This window comes from Onychomys torridus, chromosome 6 (genome assembly GCF_903995425.1).
Source record: "Onychomys torridus chromosome 6, mOncTor1.1, whole genome shotgun sequence".
Taxonomy (NCBI): domain Eukaryota; kingdom Metazoa; phylum Chordata; class Mammalia; order Rodentia; family Cricetidae; genus Onychomys; species Onychomys torridus.
In genome coordinates, this window is record NC_050448.1 from 53,277,338 (window position 1) to 53,287,118 (window position 9,781).

Consider the following 9,781-nt stretch of genomic DNA (forward strand, 5'->3'; position numbering starts at 1 on the left):
CCAAGGACAAGGTAATTTCCTGGAATGCTGGAAGTTATAGTCCTTGGAAAGTAACAGCCAAACCACATGGGAAAATACAGTGGCCTTATGGGTTTGTCTTTAAAAGGCCCTACAGCACTTATCTCTAGACCACTAAGGTGGGAATTCCAGGGAGTAGATCTGGCCACAATCCGTCTACCTGGTCCATATTTAATATTTAGTAAAGCTTGTTTCAAGTTTGGCTCAAAATGGTGGAATTGGTTTTTCCCTTGTGAATCTCAGGAATAACACTCCCTCTCCAGTCACACACTATCAACATTTTATAATTTTTGTCTATAATTAAGTAATAAAAATAGTTCAGATGGCATTATCTAGGTAGCACAATGTAATTCTAGCAACTGGCATTTTAACATTATCATTATGCTTTAAACAAAACAAACAGACAAAGAAAGTCAGAATAAGTTTAAAACAACCCCAATTATTGCTAAATTTCTTTCCCTGGAGGAGGTGTGAACACTGTCTATCCCCTCTTTCTAAGGTCTTAATGACAAACTAAAGTAGGAGCCCACCACACTTTGCCCTGTGGAAACAATGTTTACGAGTCTAAATATAGAGCATGATTGAAGGGTTATTTACAGATTAATGAGTTCCCCCAAAGCAGGTGTACTGCAAAATCTTCAGCTTTGCATGAAAGACGCAGATGATTGTTTCCATAGTGCTCCTCAGTACAACTACTTACCCCCCAAAAGCCTCTCAGGCAAGCAAGTGTGATTAGGGTTAAACTGTATGCAAATTTAAGAGACCTGCCTGCAGCTTTGGGGCTTCTTCTTTAAAAAAACGAGCCATTTAAGGAAGTGATGAAGCCTCACAGAGCAAAGCAGAAATCCCTCCTGCTCCTGCCACACTCTTGAAATGTATCTCACTTTTCTACACTTGCTAGGGCTTCTCCTTGTGAGGACAAGCTTCAGGAATTGATGAGACAAACTGACATGCTGAGCAATAAGATGTTGGACTGGGAAGGAAAGAAGCAGGCATTGATGGCATGATTTGACCTTTGGGAAAAAGATTTCCTTGGACCAAAAAGGGCAAGAGGTATTAAGCACACATCAGTGAAATTTTCACACGCAAGATTCTTGCAAATCATATTGTGACATCATGATATATTTTTCATTACAGACATTTCTCGGGCATAGTATTTTCAATTTATAATTTTGTCAGCAAATATCTTGTAAATTTAACATGTTTGACAGCATAAAATTTATGCTGTCAAACAGATTCAGAGGATAAACTAAATCAGGAATTTACTGATGGAGACTGACTTACAGCATCAATGCTGCCAATAAATGTAAACAAATATTTAAGATACATGAGAAGTATGTGTGTACATGTGTGCATATTATATGTGTTTGCTTGTGTGTATGGTATTATAACCTACACTGGGGTTTCCTCTTTCCTAAATAAAATTCTCAGGTAGATAGTGAGCAGGAGATATATAACAAGCACATTGAAAGGACACTTCAAATATCAAAATAAATGAGTTATTTTGGGTTTCAGATGTGATGTGGGATGAGAAATTTCTCTCTTGAGTTCCTACAGACTACAAGAGCACATTCATTCACATATCACTAATAAGTATAAACATAAAATTATAAAAAGTACATATGAAACAATCTTGTTTAGAAACAATGGTATAAATGTGTTTGATGCTATAGAAATGCCGGCCCAGTGAACAAAGCTGTCTTTGTTCAACAGGGTTCAGGAGCTTTTGCTACTTCTGCACTGCTACAAAGTATTTCATGAAAATGCATGTCAAGAGTTGATTGCCAAAAAAAAAGAGTATGTTTGGTAAAGGCATACACATGCTTTTTTTTTTTTTTTTTTTTTTTTTTTTTTTTTTTTGTGTGTGTGTGTGTGTGTGTGTGTGTGTGTGTGTGTGTGTGTGTGTACCTGTAGTGCATACTTAGGAAGGGTTCCTTCTACTCCTATAGCTACTGACCGCTGAGCCGGTGCTCACAGTTGAATGTCGGGATGTACAGGCTTTAGGGGTTGAGGAAAAGCACAGACTTACATTTCTGAACTCTTCTGTGGAAGGCATGAAGGAAACTTCTACAGTGAGAAATTACACATCATCACAAACATTTTCATTAGCCACTGTCCAGCTCTGTTGACTTCTGGATAGAACTTGGTTTTGGCCAACCTGAGGAAATTAGTGTTTGACAGGCTGATGTGGCTGATGGTTCTGCTCTCCATTTGCCAGAAAGGCAGGTCCACTCATCCTAGCATGTGCAAGAACCTCTATTGACTCAGATATGCAAGTACATGCATTGTTTACATTCAAACAGAACAATCCAAATTCTTAACAAGTGCTCTTAAACACCTTTTTCTCTTTAATATATTAGTTCCTATAAAACTCAACAATTATCCATAGAGCCAGTGAAGTGGTAAGGAATGGAAATCTAACCAAAAGAAATTCTTTAGTTACATTAGTAGAAGTTTTACATGGACAATGATGGTACAGTCTCCCAAACAGATAAAAACAAGGAATTCTAAATCTCAGTTTAAAATGTGATAGTACCAAAGATCTCTGGTTAAACACCCCTCCACATTGCGTACTGTCTTAATACACCCCAGGAGATAGTGCTAGCTATAAGTTAATCTCTAAAGAGATAGATAACTTCAGAGCAGACAGTGCATTTATATTTATCTGGGAAAAAAATCTTGTTACTCATGTTACATAGTGAGTTCTAGACACTTATCTAAAAATAATCAAATCAAATCTTATAAACAAACAAATAACCATCTTTTTAGAGTCAGTAAGTCCTAGGGGATATGGTATTCTGAAAAAATACTAAGAGTCTAGGAACCTATGGCTTTACAAGTAAGAATACATACAGATGCACATCTCTCACAGCTCAAGGGGATTTGACAGATGTGGCTTAGTTCTTTCAACCGTTTATTTCATAGTAGTAAACATCCATATTTTGTTTCTATAGATGAAATGCTATACCCGTGATGAAATAACCACAAAAAGCAATTCTGTTTTTTGTTGTTCTTATAACTAATAATTATAGACAATTGCCTCTAAAGTGATGGAAATTTGTCTAGTGCCATGTCACCGTGGTGCAGAGCAGATGGTATCCCAGCTGACCATCTAGTAAAAGAGACAAATCAGGACACAAACACAATAATGGAAGTCAGGATACACATCCAATTAAGGCACAAGAACATTTGCTTCTATATAAGACAATTTTTAAAAGTAATACGATTTTTTGGTTTAAAACACTTATCAAGATATGTAACATTATATTTAAGAGGTTCTCTGACCCAGGCTTTTAGGGTTTGTGTCGATCTTTGATAGCTCTGAGTGATTACTAAATTACATGTTTTATGAGTGTCAAACATCTGTCCAAGAAACCCCACCTGCATTAAGCTTAAATTAGCTTTTTGTGAATGTTACCTGAAAAAAAAATCAGAAAATGTTCAAAGAAGAAGAGCAATTCAAGTAAAACTGCTGTGTTGAGCCAAGAGTGAATGTTTGTTCTGCATCCTTAAAATAGCTACCAGTAAGTAAGTACACAGAAGCCAACATCTGGAGGAGAGGCTGAGTCAGGTAACCCTTCCCATCCCCTTAGGAGGGACTGCCAGCAGTCCACAGACCTGACTGTGATGTACACTAGCAAGAAAGTGTAGCTGATTTCATGAAGTTAGCCCCAGTGTGCATTGGGATATAATGCTTGTTCAACAGAAATACAGCTCAATCACTCATATGTGAATGTAAATAATTTCCATATGTGTAAGTAGAGAAGGGGAGAGAGAGAGAGAGAGAGAGAGAGAGAGAGAGAGAGAGAGAGAGAGAGAGAGACTTTCATTCCACCACCCTTCACTAACAAAATATATTGGCTTTTCCCCCCTAACATAAACAAAAGCCAACAAACTTTAAGGTATTTCTCAGGTCAGAGAGTAACTCAATAGGAAGCTGAGTGAAGATCTGCTCTACTGAAGACAATTTCAGAAAATGAGCACCACTACACAGGCTGTTTGTCATAATGTCAGTCATATGCATATTTATCACCTTAGGATTCATCAGTCTAAAAAAGCCAGACAGCATATAAGTGAAGCATACTGGAACATTTCCATTATTAACAGCAACAAGAAAACATAAATATAACCTCCTCCTCCACCCTGGGTGTGCTTAGCAAGATTTGTAATGCCTTTTATTATTGTGTTCACAGAAAATATTCAAGGGAGATTTAAAGTAGAACACAACAATTTGATTTATTTCTGTTCTTTTTCAACATTACTTCTGATGCAGCATTGAAATAATAGCATTTTATTTTAGTGAATAAAACCAATATCATTTTTTAAAGGAATGAACTATAAAAAATTTTAAATACCCAATAACAGAATAGAAATGCATTGGCTTGGATTCCTTGCATCCCTCAATGTTTGCATACATAACATAAACACATTAAAGTTGGGGCACACGAATGATTTGGCCCCAGAGTGCTGTTATCTTCATGTTGTTTATGTTAAGGAACACTGGAAAAACAGCTTTTCTCAGCCAAAAGTGATTTCAAAGAGGAATCAAAGTTTAGTATGCTGTCTTTAGATTTCTCTTAAAGCATAGAAATTGGTTTGGTGCTGTTCATCTCTTAAGGCTATAGTGATACATTTTGATATCTTGTTTTTGGTGCAAGGAGAAGGCTTATAGGACACTTAGACTTCTGTCCCAGCTCTTCTTTCATTTTTCTTTTTTTGGCATCTAGATAAATTGCTCCTGTCTCTAAGCCTTAGATTCCTCATCTACAAAATAGGAAAAACTGCTGATAGTTTTCTACTGTAGCTTCATCAGCTGTAGCATCATTTTGAGTGTCCATCAAAAAGTGAGCAAGGAAAGGCAATGTGCTACATAGGTGTACTGTCCATCATTGAACAAGAAGCAAATTCGGTCATTTCCAAAAACATAGATGAACCTGGGAGACATTATACTAAATGAAATAAGCTAAAACATGGAAAGACAGTTTTTCTTACATGTGTAGCCTAAATAATGTCAAGATTATATAAACAGAGGCCAAAACAGAAGTTGCAGGTAATGTTTATACTAAGGCTAATGAGGAGGTGTTGGGCAAAGTTTACAGCATTTTAATCAGACAGGAGTACATTTAGGAGATTTATTTTATAGTATGCCAATTATAATTACTATTAATGTCTTATGCAGGTAATGATTGCTGGATATAGATCATGAATGTGCTTGTCACAAACAAAAAAAAATGATGAGCATGTGGTGTGATCTCTTAATTTAATCATTTATAGTGTAAACATATATCTGAGTAATATATTGTGAACAATAAGGATACGTATTTAATTTGTTAATCACACTTTAGCAAAAATGAAGCAACCACAATACAAGTTTTATTTCCTTGCCATCTTTCAAAGCAGAATGTATGGTCAAAAAAGCAGTTGTGTGTGATATTTATCAATGTGACCCATTGCAGTGGCTAGAACTTTAGTTTTTAGATATTTAGCAGGTATTTGACAAAGAAATAAAGGTCTTCTTTTTATATTCTTTCCTCTCTATCTTTGGCCTATAATGAGTTCAATAATTGAATTATCTAGAAAGAATTTTAGAATCATCCATTAGGACCATGGGGCTTTAAAAACATACCAATGCCTTAAGCCTATCACGACTAGCTAAATCAATTTCTTGAAAGAAATCATAGACAAACACAAATGCTATCCAGGCTACTCAAAAACTGAGAAGTTCAGAATCTCCCACCCATGCGACTCTGTTAAGAGTCAACACACATGCAGTACATTGCATCTGAGAAAGGCAGTATCTCCTTCATAAGTAGATGTTTCATTACTTGCTCAATGAGAATTACATTTGCAAAGGAAATCATTGGTATTCCCTTAAGGAATAATAATCCAGTATACTTGCACAATACGTCTAAATGAACTATATCATTTGTTCCTCAGTCTGCTGAGGAAGGCAAACAAAATACAAATTGTATAAAATTGGAAATAATCTGAATCTTGATGGTTGGCTTAAGGGGAAAGAGATGGCTGTACATACTTACTCTTCACAATTTTATTATTTAAGAAAAAAATCAACTATTTTAGTATGTCCTCTCTCCATATTCAGATAAAATTTGCCACTCAATGTTTTAGCATTAGCAGAATAACAAGGAAGGACTAATTGATGTGAGCTTTTCACTGTCTTAGCAAATTCCTGCTGAATAGTGAGCCACCCGTGAGTACTGCTAGACCTCAGATGCTATCCTAAGATAGTCTGAGCTTTGCCTCTTTCTTCACTTCTACCCTCAGGACCTTTTCATATCCTTCTACTGGCTACCACTCTGAACCTTCCTGTATCATCACTGGCTTAACCCAGTGACCTAAATAGAGCGGACAACAGTCTGTTCACAGCACTGCATCATTTGAAAGACTATTGATTCTCTTGTGAATGAGTGTCCTCTTTGATTCACTATTTCATTTAAATCATGATTCCGTCCTCTTCACCCTAAGAAATTTTAATTAGCGAATTCAGGCTGTCTGCAAACAGATTGCAACAGGCTAAGAAATAATGACCTATTATCTACTGGATAACAACTCCTTGAGAACTGGGATCAATTTTGTTGCTTATCTTCTGAGGAAAGCCATCTCGGCACCTCTAATGTACTAGAAAACATTTTTCCTTGAGGGTGAAGACATCTATTAAGCTCACATTCTCATTTGGTAAAGTTGAAAGCACTCACTAGAATTAGAAGTGGCAGTTTCTGTAGCCAGGAGGTCTGCATTTAGATGGTCTTATGCCCACACATGGGAGGACTCTCAATACAGCATTTCCCTGAAACAATCATTGAAGCTTCTTAGAATCAAGTCACCATGAAGAAAACTTATGCCAAGCAGGCCTGATGTTTCAACAGTTTTTTTTGTTTGTTTGTTTTTTAGCTGAGGATCGAACCCAGGGCCTTGCTCTTGCTAGGCAAGTGCCCTACCACTGAGCTAAATCCCCAACCCTCCTTTTTTCCTTTCCTTTTTTTTTTTTTTTTCTGGAGCTGAGGACTAAACCCAGGGCCTTGAGCTTGCTAGGCAAGTGCCCTACCACTGAGCTAAATTCCCCAACCACCAAGCTTTTTTTTTTTTTTTAATTATTTTATTTTATTTGCCTTGGTGTTTTGCTGCATGTATGACTATGTGAGAATGTCAGATCTTGAGCTGACATGTTGTGAGCTGCCATGTGGCTGCTGGGTCTTGAACCCAGGTCTTCTGGAAGAGCAGTCAGTGCTCTTAACCACTGAGCCATCTCTCCAGCCCCTCAACAGTTTTTAAGAACAAACCTGATTTCCTCCTCATATATGTCAGAGTTATTAAAATGTTAATGACCTTAGCCATCATAAAAAGCCTTAATTCCCTAGGATTTATATTACCTCATTGTACTCTTCATTAAAGAATTTAACATCAACCATAGGCATTTAAATTTATAGAGAGATGACAATTCCTCTTCATGTCTTTATGAAGTTCCTTTTCACATTTGAGTCAAGAATATGAACACAGAGCCTTGAGTACTAGGTCCATTTTTTTTAAAGCAGTGTTCACTCAGTTCAATTCAGACCCTTGACACGTCGCAAATGTATAATAGGGAAATTCTGTCCAATATTTCTTTGCCAAGCAAGCATTTATTATCACCTAGAAGATTCTAGGAGGATATACAATAAGTTGGATATGCAATAAATAAAGCCATCCACACAAAACCGGTCTTAACTCCAATGAGAATATGATGGATCATTGAGGAGTCAGTATACTGACTGTTATCCAGGAACACAGATTCAGATCACTCCAAATTTCATCTTCCAACTTCATAACAGCTTCATGAAGGCTTTGTACATACAGATCTAAAGACACTTTTCATATACTTTTGGTGGAAACATAAGGTAGTTGGGTTATAGCAAAGTGAAGAAATCTCTGCTGTAGATTTCAGATGCTATGTAATATAACATCCTTAGGTTTGGGGTTGGTAGAAGCTAGTAGTCTTTTACATTAATACATTGTAGTGGTTTGAAAGAAAATGGCCCCCAAAGAGAGTGACATTACTAGGAGGTGTGGCTTTGTTGGAGTAGGTATGGCCTTATGGAAGAAGTGTGTCACTGTGGGGGTGGGCTTTGCAGTCTCCTTTGCTCAAGCTACACTCATTGTGCTAGACAGTCCACTTCTGATTGCCTGCAGATCAAGATGTAGAACTCTCAGCTCCTTCTCCAGCACCATGCCTGCCTGAATCTCATCATGTTTCCCACCATGATGATAATGAACTAAGCTTCTGAAACTGTAAACTAGCCTTAATTAAATGGTTTCCTTTTTAAAAAAGTTGCCATGGTCATGGTGTCTCTTCACAGCAATTGAAACCCAAACTAAGACATCCATCTAAAAATCGATGTATTTCATGTGATAGTCTCTAGGATATTATGTCAGAAATACATGGGCAATGGCTGGCTATTAAGAAGGTCAAAGATAACTAAAGATAATTTGACTCTAGATCTGCAACATTCCAACTCTCCACAATGACAGAGGTTCAGTCAAACATTCTTGTAGATTCTTAGACACAACTGTGACCTCTTTTATACTCCTTTAGTACTTGCCAATGTAGTAGATTGAATGTGAGGTATGCCTCATAGTCTCACACATTTGCACACTTGGTCCCCAGGGGATGATGTTGTTTAAGAAAAGTGTGAAACTTTTAGGAGTGGAGTCTTGCTGGAAGAAGTGGGTGACTGGCAGATGGCAGTGAGATTTTATGGCTACACCTCACTCCTGTTCTCTCTCTGATTCTTGACTGGAAATTCAGTGGGAGTAGCCAACTCTGCGCTCCTGGTGCTGTATGGAAAGCATCCCCTGGACCCTAAGTCAGAGAAAACTGCTCCCTTTAAATTTCTACTTCTCAGTCATTTGGTCACAGCAATGCAAAATATAGTGAATACAACTGGGGCAGCCCTGAGTTCTCACCTGTTTTTCTTTACTCTGGAGTCATTATCAGTACATCTCCCATGTCTCCAACAAGTATCCTCATCGCACTCCAATAGTTTCAGTAGCATGGTTTAATCTACTGTTTTCCCACCTCATTTCATCAGGGAAAACACTCACCAACCTCCCAAGGATGTGCCATTGAGAGCTTTCCTAATCAGTACTTAATATCTTCCATTACTCTAATTTTGTGAGAATTTATCGGCATCCTTTTGGCAATGACTATAAAACTCACTTTCAGATAGCACATGTGAAAGAAGAAAGTTTGGACACACGTGGGAAAGGAACGTGAGTGTGCAGCCTTGTCTGGGCTGAGGACACTGCTAATTGGAGTTCAGGAACATCCGGTCCACCTTATTGTAGTGAAGAGTGGAACCCTCCCCAGGACAGCTGTGCGATAACAGTTAGACTGGCTGGATTACAGCTGAGCTCTGCAGCAGCAGCAGCTGCTTCCTTTCCCATGGAGATTATCCCAATTTATTCAGTCCTTTCCTCCTCTTCATCACTCTTACATTGCTAATCAGCATGAACAGTGGAGTCGGAACCATGGGGAGTTAGCCATCCTCCATCCTCCATCCGTTGTGCATGTCTAGGTTAGGGAAGTACCATCAAGGCCACTCATGCAAGACCCTCATGTGTCTGCGCTGGGCTGGGTGGTCTATTTTTGTCTGTCATTGCAGACGACCCAGGAAGTATCACCAACCACGGCAGAGGATTTCTCTTTAGAAACAGAAACCTGTGATGAGGTGTGTTCAAGGTAACTGTTACATTTTATTTGAGGCAG